Below are 14681 nucleotides of genomic sequence, written 5' to 3'. Positions count from 1 at the left end.
GCTGATGGGCCAATTGATCCTTGGGTGAGTGTACCCCCATAAATTACAGGGCAATTCTTGTTCAAACCAAACCCCAGTCCCTTATGCCAGCCTAAGCCCTTGTATCCATCCCTGGACCCTTATGGGAGTGCCCCCTGGCCTGCTGGGAGCCACCCCCACTAGATCCTCCCACTAATCAATTTCAAATTCCTTCTGGACCACTGCCCTATCACAGGGATGGCACCCCTGTGGGGGAAATAACCAGTCTCTTTCCTGTAAACTTTAATCCCAGTAGGAATCCTCCCACTGCCTGGAATGCCTGGAAGACTCATGACCTAAAAGACGTTAAAAAGGCCATCTCTGAAGAAGGACCTAACTCGCCCTGGGTGGAGACCATTTTCCAGGGCCTGGCCCACCACCCAAGATTGGAAGGACCCATTAACTGGGGTCTGCAGAGGACCAGACCCCCTCCTCACAGCAGGAAGAGGGTTTGGATGCATCTTCCCTCAAGATGAAAAAGACCCATTTGAGACCTCAAATATTTACCCCAACAAGGAGATGATGACAATTACCTTTCCAGGGAGTGTTCTACCCCTTAGAACTGTGCCCCTGTTTCTCCTCCAGGAACAATTGGAGATGTGGGTGCTGATGCCTTTCCTGGTACCAGTGATGCTCATCTCACCCAGTAACAAAATCAAAAGGCTTCAGGAGGACTTGGAAAGTAAGTGTTGGGACTTCCAGGACAACCCTTGTGGACAGGCCTAAATGGCTTTCTACTCTACCTTCTCCCTCTACTTGGACCTTTCCTTCTCTTTCTTTTTCTCCTTATCCTTACTATTGGGCCCTGTCTTTTTCAATAAGATCATAAATTCATCCACCAAAAGTTTAGAAGCAGTAAAACTTCATCAGGTCAAAGTATAATATCATAGGCTCACTACTCAGGAGTTGAACTCCTCCTATGATTGTCCATCCTCCTATAAGCATCCTTTGTCCCTCTCCCACCCTCCATTTGACCAGTGATGGATATGATCTCAGATAGGCTGGGACAACTAAGACAGGTCATAGAGTGGATTCTCAATGAGCCAGGTACATAGTACTCAATGACAGGTAAGATCTCCAGGTGGGAGACAACCTAAGATGGGCCATGTCTCTCATCATCATTACCAAAGACAAAACGGGGAGATGTTGGGCCTAAAAATACCCAGATGCAAGGCCTAGTGGAACTTCCTGAGCCTGGTTAGAGTCTGGTGTCTTGTCTTTGACCTATCACTTCTTCATTGGAGTGACTCAGCAAAACTGCCTTAGCCCAGCTACTGCTAACACAGTGAAATATTATTGACTCTTACACCTCACCCCATCCTGAGATCCCCACCCACTTCCTCAACCCTATATAAGTACCTGCCTGATACAATAAAGACATCCTGCTTAGACAAGTCTCTCTACTCAGTGTGTTTCTCTCCAGTAACTGGGAGAGGGATCTGGGGCATTGACACTCTCTATCCCACTCAGCCCCAGGAAGAGACTGGCTAGACTGGCCCTTCCCCACCCCTACCTGTCAGAGGACCCAACAATATTTCAAAAGAGTTATGAAATATTTGTATAGGACTGCTGTCTATCACATAAATAAATATTTGTGTGTTCATAGGTATATGAGTGCATACATGCAACAGCACATATATGGAAGCCTGAAGACAACTTATGGGTGTCAGTTCTTTTCTTCAGCCAAGTGGGTCATCCTAGAGATAATTACTCACTGTTATCCTGAAAATTGAATTAGTTATGTGATAAATTTCAGAGAAAGAAAGTGAAAATGAGTTCAGTAATTCTTGCTTTGACTCAATTTGCAGTGCAATACCAATCAAAGTCAATAATTATGTTAGGTTGACCAGTACTCTTTGTTTTGGTAAAATCTATGTGGAATGTTAACTTAATCTGAAACAATCCTAGACTAAGAAGGAAGAATGAAGTGACATGATTTTAATTGTAGTAATAGTAACATTATCACAATTATAATAGATATATCCTTTTCTTCATAGTTATACCTATCACAACAATAGGTTTTGAAAGCACTTATTTTTTTTATTCAAGGTTCCCACATATTGGACATCCAAGTTTGGCTCACTTTAGTTATTTGTCCAGGGCCTCATCAGAATGACACTATTGTTTCACTATCAAGGCAACAGTCTCATCTCTGGTACGAGGGTCCTTTGCTAAAAGGACTGATTGTTGAAGAAATCATTTGCATACATCTGAGATCCTTGTTGTCTTTCTGGGCCTCATCTGGTAATGTCTTTCAGCAAGTTAAAATCACCCTCAGGTCCTTGTCCATAACCCTGTTCACACTCATTAAATGGCAATTCACTTAGGGTTTGAAGCCATTAAAAAGGTTTCATCTAATTTTGAAGAGCCCACTTGATTCTGCTGGGCCTACAGAGGAAGATATTGCTGTTAATTCTTTAGAAAAATTAGAAATCTGAAACATAGGAGTGTTGTCTTATCATATTTACTGATGTCTGGATAAGAGTGTGCATGAATAGTGATAAGATTTGTGGCTACCTTAGAATTTTCATCATGTGACTTTTTTATATAGGCATTATGAACAGTATTTTACACAATGTTGTTTCATCTAGTAAAATTTTGGTAAATACTGAAAGACTGTGGGGAGGGGTGTGTGTGTGTGTGTGTGTGTGTGTGTGTGTGTGTGTGTGTGTGTGGTGTGTGTGTGTGTGTGTGTGTGTGTGTGTGTGTGTCTGCTATCTGTCTGTCTGTCTGTAGGCATTGTATGACTTTCTTCATCTCTCTTTACTGTAGTTTCTGATACAGGCTTCTAACTCACTCTGGAGCTTGTCAAATGGGCAATGAGCATCAGGATTTCACTAGTCTTAGTATATCAGCACCATAATCATAGATGGAAGCTACTGAACTTGAATGATTTCACGTGGATACTGGAAATTGATTCAGGTCCTATCTCTATACAAGGGTCACTTTACTGACTGAGCAATCTCCATTCACTGTAATTTTAATGTTAGTAATAAACAAAATTGAAGTTTTTCAGCGATTATCTTGGTATAGCACACATTGTATTTGCTAAGTCAAGTTTTAAACTTAAGCTTAAACGATTAAGGATCATAGCTTTGACCAGTATACACATACTTTTCTTTTACTATCCTTTACTTAATGCAATAAATGTTGGCTAGGTTCATTACTACTGTCTTGGTGTTTCTGACATTGATGCTTTGTCTTTTCTCTGTGTATTAGTTATGTTCACAACTTCTTTTTATGACACATTACTTGACTTTTAAAATTGCCATTGTATACTTCCAGCCTGAAAGTCAATTTTTTTTTCTTTTTTTTCCAACTTTTTAATTTGAATTAGAAACAGGATTGTTTTACATGATAATCCCAGTTCCCTTCTCCCTCCCGTCCTCCCCTAATACCCCCCCCCAACTAAAACCCTATCTATCACATATCCTTTCTGCTCCCCCTGGATGGTGAGGCCTTCCATAGGGTGTCATCAGAGTCTATTGTATCCTTTGGGATAGGGCATAGCCCATCCCCATGTGTGTTGGCTCAGGGAGTATTCCTCTATATGGAATGGGCTCCCAAAGTCCACACCTATGCTAAGGATAAGTACTGAACTTCTACAGGAAGTCCCGTAGATTTCTGAGGTTTCCTCACTGAAACCCATGTTCCTGGGGTCTGGATCAGTCCCATACTGGTATTCCAGTTACCAGTCTGGGGAGCAAGAGTTCCCCAATGTTCAGGTCAGCTGTTTCTGTGGGTTTCACCAGCCTATTCTGAACCCCTTTGCTCTTCAGTCGTTCTTCTCTGCATCTGGATTCCAGTTCAGTTCGGTGATTAGTTGTGGTTGCCCGCTTCTACCTCCACTAGCTGCTGGATGAAGGCTATAGGATGGCATATAAGTTAGTCATCAATCTCATTACCAGGGAAGGGCATTTAAGGTAGCCTCTCCTCTGTTGCTTAGATTGTTAGCTGGTGTCATCTTTGTAGATCTCCAGACATTTCCCTAGTGCCTGATTTTTCTGTAAACCAAAAATATCTCCTACTATTATGGTATCCCCATTCTTGTTATCATCTATTCTACCCCTGACTCAATCTTTCTGCTCCCTCATGTCCTCTGCATCCCTCCTCTTCTCCCCTTTTCTCATTCTCCTGCTCCTAATTTGCTCAGGAGATCTTGACACTTTCCCCTTCACCAGGGGGCCATGTATGTCTCTCTTATGGTCCTCTATAGTGGGAGATTACCAATACGGTCAGGTAGAAATATAAGGGTATTTAACAGGGAAAAGCCTTACTTACAGAGCAACCTAGCCAGCCGGCTTTGAGTCTTTAAAGAAAGAAATTAAAGAAGATAACAGAAAATGGAAAGATCTCCCATGCTCTTGAATAGGTAGGATCAAAGTAGTAAAAATGGCAATCTTGCCAAAAGCAATTTACAGATTCATGCAATTCCCATAAAAATCCCAACACAATTTTTCACAGACCTTGAAAGAACAGTAATCAACTTTGTATGGAAAAAGAAAAAAAAAAAAAACAGGATAGCCAAAACAACCCTGTACAATAAAGGAACTTCCGGAGGCATCACCATCCCTGATTTCAAGCTCTATTATAGAGCCATAGTCCTGAAAACAGCTTGGTATTGCCATAAAAATAGACAGGTTGACCAAATGGTATCAAATTGAAAACCCTGATATTAACTCACACACCTATGAACACCTGATTTTTGACAAAAAAAGCTGAAGTTATTCAATGGAAAAAAGAAAGCATCTTCAACAAATGGTGTTGGATTTGGACATGTAAAAGACTGCAGATAGATCCATATCTATCTCCATGCACAAAACTTAAGTCCAAAAGGATCAAAGACCTCAACATAAATTCAGCCACACTGAAACTCCTAGAAGAGAAAGTAGGTGCTACCCTCGAATGAATTGGTATAGGAGACAGCTTCCTGAACATAGCATCAGTAGCACAAACATTGGCTCATGGAAGCAGAAGCAGACATCACAGCCAAGGACTGAGCAAAACTCCTGGAATTCAGTTGTAGAGAGGGAGGAGGGATGAGCAAAGGGGTCAAGACCATGCTGGGAAATGGTAACAGAAACAGTTGACCTGACCAAATGGGAGCTTAGGGATCCCAGTTGTAATGCTGGGTAACCAGCATTTGTTATGAGCACTCTTTCCTGCCAGCCTGGTCCCCAGCCATGTCAGCACCAAATAACCACTGGGACACTATATTAATTATGAAATTATTGGCAGTTGACTAGGGATTTATTGGCTAGCTCTGTCTTAACTATTAGCACTTTTCTACTAATCTAAGTAGTTCCATGTGGTCTTATCTTACCAGAGAAGTGTCTGGACCTCTTACTCCTTTGTGGTCTCACATGGCTTCCAACTCTGTCTATGTTTCCAGAATTCTCCTCATCTCCTAGACCTACCTATCTTGCTGCCTTATTGGCCAGCAGAAACATACGTACGGAAGACATCCCCATCAAGCATTAGACAGAAACAAGCCTCCTGAATGCGTGTCAGTTCGGAGGCCTCGGCAGTCTATGGGATCTCTGACAGTGGAACCAGTATTTATCACTAGTGCACAAATGGACTTTGGGAGCCCATTCTCCATGGAGGGCTAATCTCTCAGCCTAGGCCTCTCCCTAACAATGTGACAGACTTTGATGATCCCCCAAGGAAGGGCTCCTAGTCCCTTGGTGGTGGATTGAGGTAGAACGGGGCGGGCCCCAGTGGGCGGAATGGGATAATGGAAGGGAGAGAAATTGGAATTGATATGTAAAATAAGATAGGATTTAAATTAAATAAAATATAAAAAAGAATTGTATTTTCAGGGACATTTCAAAGAGGGTCAATTGTTTTCATGTATAACTTCCTTTCATAATTATTCTTATTCTTATAAATTTCTTTATACCTCTGTTCACCAATTCTGTTTTATGTATCCTCAAACCATAGTTAAAGTGAACCATTCTCCTCTTGGAACCTGTTCCTCTTGGTACAGGAATCTTCCTATTGGTATGTTTTTAAGTGTTACTTAATAACAATTAAACTACAAATTATGAATGCACTGAACTTTTTTGATAATTTTTAACAGAAATTCATATACCTTCCTGTAGGTAGATCATCAAAATATTTCTGTGAATACTGAGCAATTATTAAAAAATGAAAATGAATGGCTGTTAAGTTGTTCCTTTGACTTGGAATTTGATGTTCTGGGAGTTTTTAATGGTGCTGCCAGGGATTCGTATGACTTTTGACTTTGGAAAGCTAAGGGTTGATAAGAAAGTGTTGGAAGGGAAATAAAGCGGCATTTAAGAGATGTGTAGGGATATGTGAGCTACAGCCACTGAGAAAGACAGACTCAACCTGATGCTCCATGAGCAAGACTGAACAGAAATGAGAAAATGGAATAGTGGAATATAAAATAGTTGTTTATAGATGTTAGCTGTTTAAATACATACATAAAACCATGTAAATGACATGAATATTGCATTGTGTTGTAAGGTTTCCATTTATCATTCTTATGGAAGAAGTTGAACAATTTCTTGTTACAGTATTTAGATTGACAGGAACCTTCATTGGAACTAGGAATGGGGAGACAACGCTTTATTTTTGGGAGCCAGACTCATGGGCTACTGTCCTGACTCTTACTAGATAATTAAACTGAAGCAAGCTATTTAACCTTTATGTTTTCTAATCTATGAAGTGGGAAAAACAACATCTATTTAACAGGGTTATGTAAGGATCAAATAGATTAATGTCTGTCAAAGTGCTCAATATAGTGCCTAGCATGTAGTAATTAATCAATGGTATCCAATAACACATAGCCATTTTGAGTAGGAGTAAAACAGAGTCAGTCAAATTTTGTAAACTAACAACAGTCTGGGAGGATGTTAAACTTACTATATAAGCTTGGGTAAGGTCAATTGAAACATTTCAATGAGTAGCTGAAAATTACCAAATATCATTTTCAGCTGGTATTGAAACCAGAAGGAAATAATGTTGGAAACATATAAGTTTCAAGGGTTATGAGAGGAAGAGGAGAGGAGAGAAGAGAGACAAAATATAAAGTATACCCATTTACATCTTCAGTTGTCTGAAGGAAGCAAGCCTGATTGTACCTGATAGGGAGAGGAACATTTTCTGCTTATTAGATGACTTCATTTCTAAGGCAGAAAAAATTAATTAAGGGCAAAATTTAAAAGGGAGTTCTTAGTTATATCACTTAAATATCTGGCAGAGTTCTCAAGTAACTATAAGAAAGGTAAACATAGTATTAGTAAAATTTAATCCACATTGAAGGTTGAAACATTGAAGAAGAAATAAACTGAATAATGTATAAACCCAGGAACAAATTAAATTGGCTCATTTGATTTTTTATCATAGAACTCAGATCTGCTTTTGGCAGTTTTTGGGACACTACCCTTCCTAGTGGATGACCTTGCCCAGACTTAATACAAGGGGCAGTGAACTGCACTGATTTCTTTTATTAGTGCTTAGGTAATGTGGTAGGCTAGACCTGGGTAGCTGATATGTGATGCAAGACCCTAGTTGCTCAAAGAAGCATTATTGATGATCACATTTGAATGAGTTTCTCCAAGTTTTGCATAGAAGGCATAGACGTTTATGCTTATTAAAGTGCTTTTCATTTGAAGGGACTTGGTGGAGGAAGTCAGTCCTAATCATAAGCTTGAAACCTAGGGTCTATGTGCACATAACAAATAGATCACAAAGATGTGGCTTGTTAATAATTGTTGGGTTTAATTTTTATAAGTTCTTTGAGAGTTTCATAAAATCTGCTTTGATTATATTCACACTCCTAACTGCCCTAGATGCACCCCTGCTTCCCTACTAACCCAACTTTGCTTTGTTGTTGTTGTTGTTGTTTGTTTTGTTTTTATTTCTACATATGTCTTATTTAGGGTTTTCATTGCTTCGAAGAAGCACCATGACCATGGCAACTCTTATAAAGCAAACACTTAATTGAGGTGGCTTGCTTACAGTTTCAGAGTTATGTCAATTATCATCATGGCAGGGAGCATGACAGTATGCAAGCAGACATGGGCTGGAGCTTACATTTTGATTCAGAGCTACAGAATTTATCTGACTGTCACACTGAGTGAAGCTTGATAAAAGAGCCCTCAAAGTCCACCCCCAAAAGTGACACACTTTCCCCAAAAGGCCATACTTCCTAATAGTGCCACTCCCTTTGAGAGGTCATTTTCTTTCAAACCACCATAGCAAGATTAATTTATGCTGTTCAAGTATTCTTAGACGAGTGGCCTTCTACAAGAGCATGCTCGACTTAACATGGCCTAGAATTTAGAGAAAACTATTTCCTCTTTCCAATAGCTAACCACTGTTCTGTGGCTAGGGGTGGTATGGCATAGCTAACTCCCTTCTTCTTGCTGGAATTTGGTGTCGTTTTACTTGTACCAGAGTTTTATTTAAGCTCCGATCTATGACTATAGTAATAAGTCATTGGAAGTGATTTTATTGCTATGTTCCTTTAGGAGAATAAAAGTAGGAAAAAAAAGTAAAAAAAAAATTTCCCCCCTAGACTCATGAAATATCTAGTTTCAAGTTCTCAGCCACTTTATCAGTATCTGGTATGGAGGGAGTGGATGGACATGTAAATATGAGTAGTAATTAAAGAATTTAAATAAAAAAATCAAGTGCGCTTTAAATCTATTTTTTTTCTTCTGAGATTTTTTTAATTTAGAGTCTTATTTTACATATCAATCCCAGGTCCCTCTCCTTCCCATCTTCCCATGCCCCCCACAGGCCCCCCAGCCGCACCCCCAATCCACTCCCAGGGATGAGGGTGAGGTCTTCCATTGGGGAATCATCTAATTTTTAAAGTAATTGGTTATTTCCATAAAATTTGTGCCAGCCACTATTGCACCAATATATCATATATCTTACAGATATGTCACTGTTGTATGTCACAGAGTTTGTGGCTGAATTATATTGGTGTTAGATTTTCTCATTCCATAACATATAGAGTACCTTCTAATGCCATGATACATCAAAGAGCACATCCCCAAACAATAGGATTCAGTTTTCCCTGCTTGTCAAATAACCTATATTTATCAAGAAATGATGTGATAACTATAGAAACCCAGATCATTACCACTCAGTATGACTAGTCACAGCCAATATGTAACTGTGAAAACATGTGAGAACATGTGTTTCCCCAAATAGTCTGGAAATGTCCTTCTTAACAGGAAGTTTATCAGTTTAAAAATAGTATTTTCTTTTGTTTTGAAGTTAACTACTTCTTGATTCCTAATTTTGTTTTCTTAGCCCCTTAAAAAGTAACCAATGGAGGTAATTATGTTATAATAACAATCATTTTCATTATTTTATAAATTTATTAAATTTAAATTAGAAACAAGACTGCTTCACATGTCAATCCCATCTCCCTCTCCCTACCCTCCTCCCCTACCCCCCACCAATCCCCTACCCATCCCTCCTCCACTCTCCAGGGAGAGTGAGGTTATCCTTGGGGGATCCCCAAAGTCTATCATGTCATCCAGGGCAGTGCTTAGGCCCTCCCCCATGTGTCCAGGCTGAAAGAGCATCCCTCCAGTAGGAATGGGCTCCCAAAGTCCATTAATACACCAGAGATATGGGCTGAGAAAGAAATCAGAGAAGCATCACTCTATTCAATAGTCACAAACAACATAAAATATCTTGGGGTAACACTAACCAAACAAGCGAAAGACCTGTACAGTAAGAACTGTGAGTCATTAAAGAAAAGAAATTAAAGAAGATACCAGAAAATGGAAGGATCTCCCATGCTCTTGGATAGTAGGATCAACATAGTAAAAATGGCAATCTTGCCAAAAGCAATCTACAGATTCACTGCAATCCCCATCAAATTCTTTTCATTGTTAAAAGCTTAAAGTCTGTTGTATCATCATGGCTATGTAAAGTTGAAGCTATGACTTTGATTAAGCTAATTGCTGTCTTTTTTTGTGCTCAGCAGTGTGATTGGCAGAAGCTGGGTATTGACTAATTTTGGAAGGCTGCTGTGTATAAAGGCTGTTGAGCTGTTTGGAAGAAAAGTTGTGGCTTGTGCTCATTTAGAAGCTTTCTGCCATCTCCTGGGTAGACCAGTCTATTGATCTTATAAACCCTATAGATGTACTTCAAATTGTTTTACTTGTACAAACCAATCTAAGAGGAACGTAGCCCTTTAAAAAGCAGCTGCCAGGCATAGAAAGGCTAGGAGTTCAATGCCTAAGAGTATTTGGGGTAGGAAAAAATGAAGTTATTTTTCTTCAGTTCAAAAAAGACTAAAGGGACAAAGACTCCAGCACATTTATAAATGAGACATGACCCTTCCTACTGATCCCAGATATTAAAGTTGCTTTTCTAAAGTAAGATCTTTATTTTCCAAGAGAGAAAGGGTCATGTGAGAAAGAAAACGATCAAAAACTAGAGGTAGTGTCACATCACAATAGTTATAATTAATATGTGCTGTTGAGAATTCTATGAGAGATGTCAAGAAGATAAAAAATCTTTAAGTAAGGATTGCATTTTGTAGATATTTTATATTGGATGGTATTTTCAAAAGAAGAAACATTTTCAAATAAATATGTGTTTGTCCTATAATTTTGAGTTCAGTCAAATTTAAGCTAACTCTTAGGCGTAAAGTGAGGGATTTCAGAAAATAGTAGATTAATATGTTCTGGTTTCAATCACATGAAAAAATTAATGTACTTATACTCAAAATATTGGGAATGTTTTGTAAGAACATGTAAAAAGATTTTTTGATTAAGAAATTAAGAAATTAATTAAGAAATTAATTAAGAAATTAAAATGTGTATAAAATAGAATAATATATCTATTCCATGTTTCTATCCACTAATTTTTTTATTTGTAATATTGTAAATTAGTTATTATCTATTATTATTTATTATTTTTATTATTCTCTCTGTGTGTATGTGTGTGTGCTTGCATATATACATGTATGTGTATATGAATTCAGACTTGAGTGTGAGTAACCATGGAGAAAAGAAAGGGGTACCAGATTCTATAGAGATGGAATTACAGGCAATTCTGAGCCACCATAACTGTGCTGGAAACTGAACTGTGGTTCTCTCTAAAAACAACACGTGCTCTTAACCACTGAGCCATCTGCCCTGCCCCATGATAACCTTCAGTTGCTGATTCTTTAAATCTTATGAGGGTCTTTCTTAGACAAAATAAACATGGAATTGAAAGGCAGAAAATAAAAGACAGAAAATCAGACTGAAAGATACTTTATGGAATTGGATAACCCATTGGTAACATGCTGCAGATTTATCTGTATGTATAAGGATGTGCATGGTGAATGGCTTCCCAGCTTAATCTTTGTATTTTTATATTAAAACATTCTTGAGTATGTTATATATGTAATTGTACTCCTCAACTCCTATATTCTTTCCATTCTTCTGAATTCCATGACCTTTTTAAAAAATACTATTATTTTATATTTTCTACCATATACATATCTAATATTTACACACACACACACACACAGACACACACACACACACACACAACTACTGAGTCCACTTAGTGTTGCTTATATGTGTCTGTGCTTGTGTCCAATCATGTGGAACCGGACATTTTTTTTAGGAAGTTTTCCTTAAAGAAAACTGATTCTTCCTCTCTCAGTAGCTGTTTCTTGCCTATACTTATTTAACTATGGCTGGGCCTTGTGAAATGTCCCCCATTAGTGTTGGCATTTCAACTATTGCCATCCTTATGCAGTTCTTTCTTAAGCAATCATATTGTTGAGTTCTAATGTGTGCAACTTCCCTGTCATGTGTGTCTCCATGAAACTGTCTAGTATCTGTCAGCATAGTTCTCCGGCTATTGCAATCTCAGTGTTTCCTGAGCCTTAGTTATAGGGGTTACATTGCACAAGTATCAGTTACTTGTTACTCTGGTTACTTATGCTCTGCATTTTGACATATTGTGGATGTCTAAAAACACTTTCCAGATGTTGCAAAAAGAAGTTTCTTTGATGATTTGATGAAGGGTAAGATTGATACTTCTTTGAAAACAAGAGGATAAGTATTTACAAACAACAAGAAATTATGCTGACTTAGGAAAATGACAGTAATATATTCTCTTTTAGGGTCTATTATTTCCACAGTCACAGAGAGCTGACTACTTTTTTCTTATCAGCCATGAATTCTCTCCTATTGAACAGATTTAAATCCAATTAGACATCTATTGGTTATCATCAAGATAAAAATGCCCCCATAACACCATTGGTGATATCTGGCCAACCTTGTCACTGCTGTGATTCACAGACCTTACACCTTAATAGGACTATTGATTGCTTTTCTCACTTGGCAGCTTTCATAATACCCTTGGACACTTAGTTCTCAGGTAGTAGATTTCTATACCAGTTCCAGCTTCATTTCTCTAACTCCTGTGCCAAAGTGTGTGTTGTCTTCAGCAATAGGGGCTTACCTTTAAGTTATGGGAGACAACCAAGGGCAACAGCAATAGCCTGTATTATTTTGGGAGTTACATTGATTACCTGGCCCTGGGAATTTTGTTAGTCTATGGCTCTTAGAATGGAAGTATTATCACCCCATGTAATATAATTTCATGAAAGCACACACACAAACACACACAGTGTCTTGTGTGTATAAAATGCATAATAGTATTACATGTACATAAAATATTATGTATATGTTTTAACAAAGCTTATGAAATAATGTTTCCTTATGATTCTTTCAAGCACATTTAGTGTTATTTATCTCTTCCTTCTTCTTCTCCCTCTACAAACCCACCACAATTTTGAAAATTTTCATCTCCATTTAACCTATTTCTAGGGTTACCCTCTCTAGAACTTCTTGCTACACATTTACCCATAATCTTTTCTTATGAAATAATACAAAGTAATTTATCAATAAAGACATGTATGGCATTGGACTTTAAGGCCAAATGCCATCAATTAGACCTTTGAATAATTTATTGTACCTCTACAATCATTGTGTACTCCTAAGCTTCTGGAAAGGTTGTCAGGTTGTAGAAAATTTATTTGATTGATACTGATTCTGTAAGAACAGATACTACACTTGATCGTAGCTAAAAGGCCAAGAAGTGATGAGCAATTGCTAATTAGATTTTGAGACCAATCTTTTAGCTTATGTGCAAAATGATGTGTTTTGTTATGACATCACAAACATGTATCATTAGACTTCATAGTGACAAACCATTCTCCATCCCTACAAACACATTGCTGTTTTATACTTTGTCTGGTTCTCTTCCAACTCCCAAAATACCACCCTTGGACAGTTAATCCTCACTGGCAACTTAATGGGATTAGAATCACAATGGAAATATATCTCTGGACAGTCTGTGAGAAATCATCTAAATTAGATTAATTGAAATGGGAGAATCCATGCAAAATGTGGGCAATGTCTTTCCTGGAGCTGGACTCATGGGCTGAATAAAAAAAAAGAAAGTCAGCTAAGCAAAGGATTTGTTACCCTCTGCTTCCTGACAGTGAATACAATGTGAGCAAGCTGTCTTTTGCTCCTGTCACCATGAGCCCCACCTTGATAGTCTGAAACTTGAAAGGGAAACTTTCCTTTCAGTTGGCTTGTTCCAGTGTATTTTGTGATAGTAATAAGGTAAATAACTAGTACATCTCCCTTTCACTTTCGGTCTAGCATTGTTCTTACTTCCTTGTCAGTTTCAGGGATTTTTTCAATTTCTGAGAAGAATTTCATCCAAATTTGATGGCAATTATTTTCAATTTGTAGATTATTTTTGTAATATAGCCATTTTAACAATATTGATTTTTCCAGGGCTTTCCAAATCTCTTATTGTCTTCTGCAATAACAATGTTCAAGGTTTTGATTTTTTAATTATATATATTCATTCACCTTCTGGCTATGTAGGCTTCTTCCTATGGTTTTTATTTTTGGAAGTTTTGTGAATGAATTCTTCTTTTCCTGGTTCCTTACCCAGCAAGTTAATTATTATACACAGGAAAGTCACTGATTACTGCATGTTGCTTTTGCAACATGCTGCTTGATTTAAAAGTGTTTTTCAGATCATAGAGCTTTCTGGTGGTATCTGGGGTCTTTCTTGAACAAGACCCATCATTTGCAAATATGGATTACCAGACTTCATTCTTTCTTAATTAGATTCCTTTTATTTCTTTTTCTTGTCTTATTGATCTAGCTAATACTTCAAGCAGTAAATTGAACATAAATAGAGGTAGTGGGCAACTTTGGCTAATTTAAGATTCTAAAAAAAGGAGTTGAAGAAATTCTTCAGGTGTTAAAAGTATGCACTACTCTTGGGGAGTACCCAAGTTCAGTTCCCAGCACAACAACCTCAAGCTCCAGGAAATGTAACATCTCTGGTTTCAGAAGGCACCTTCACTTATGCATGTGCACGTGCGCACACGCGTACACACACACACACACACACACACACAGAGAGAGAGAGAGAGAGAGAGAGAGAGAGAGAGAGAGAGAGAGAAAGAAAAAAAATAAATCTTTGAAATCCGTTTTAAAGGAGATGCTTTGGATTTTTCTGCATTTACTATAATGTTTGTTATAGGCTTGCTATGCATAAACTGTGTTGTATTGATGTATATTCCTTTTACTCCTAGTTTTTTATGGATTATTATGATAGCAAGTTGAATTTTA

At 38.0% G+C, this 14681-nt stretch overlaps 1 pseudogene; it reads right to left on the bottom strand.

The window, feature by feature from the left end:
• Positions 1–13029: 13029 nt before the first annotated feature.
• On the bottom strand, positions 13030–13124 carry LOC113833026 (annotated as a pseudogene).
• Between the last annotated feature and the right edge of the window lie 1557 nt (positions 13125–14681).

Source organism: Cricetulus griseus (genome assembly GCF_003668045.3).
Source record: "Cricetulus griseus strain 17A/GY chromosome 1 unlocalized genomic scaffold, alternate assembly CriGri-PICRH-1.0 chr1_0, whole genome shotgun sequence".
NCBI classification, from domain to species: domain Eukaryota; kingdom Metazoa; phylum Chordata; class Mammalia; order Rodentia; family Cricetidae; genus Cricetulus; species Cricetulus griseus.
This window is presented reverse-complemented; position numbering and strand designations above follow the sequence as displayed.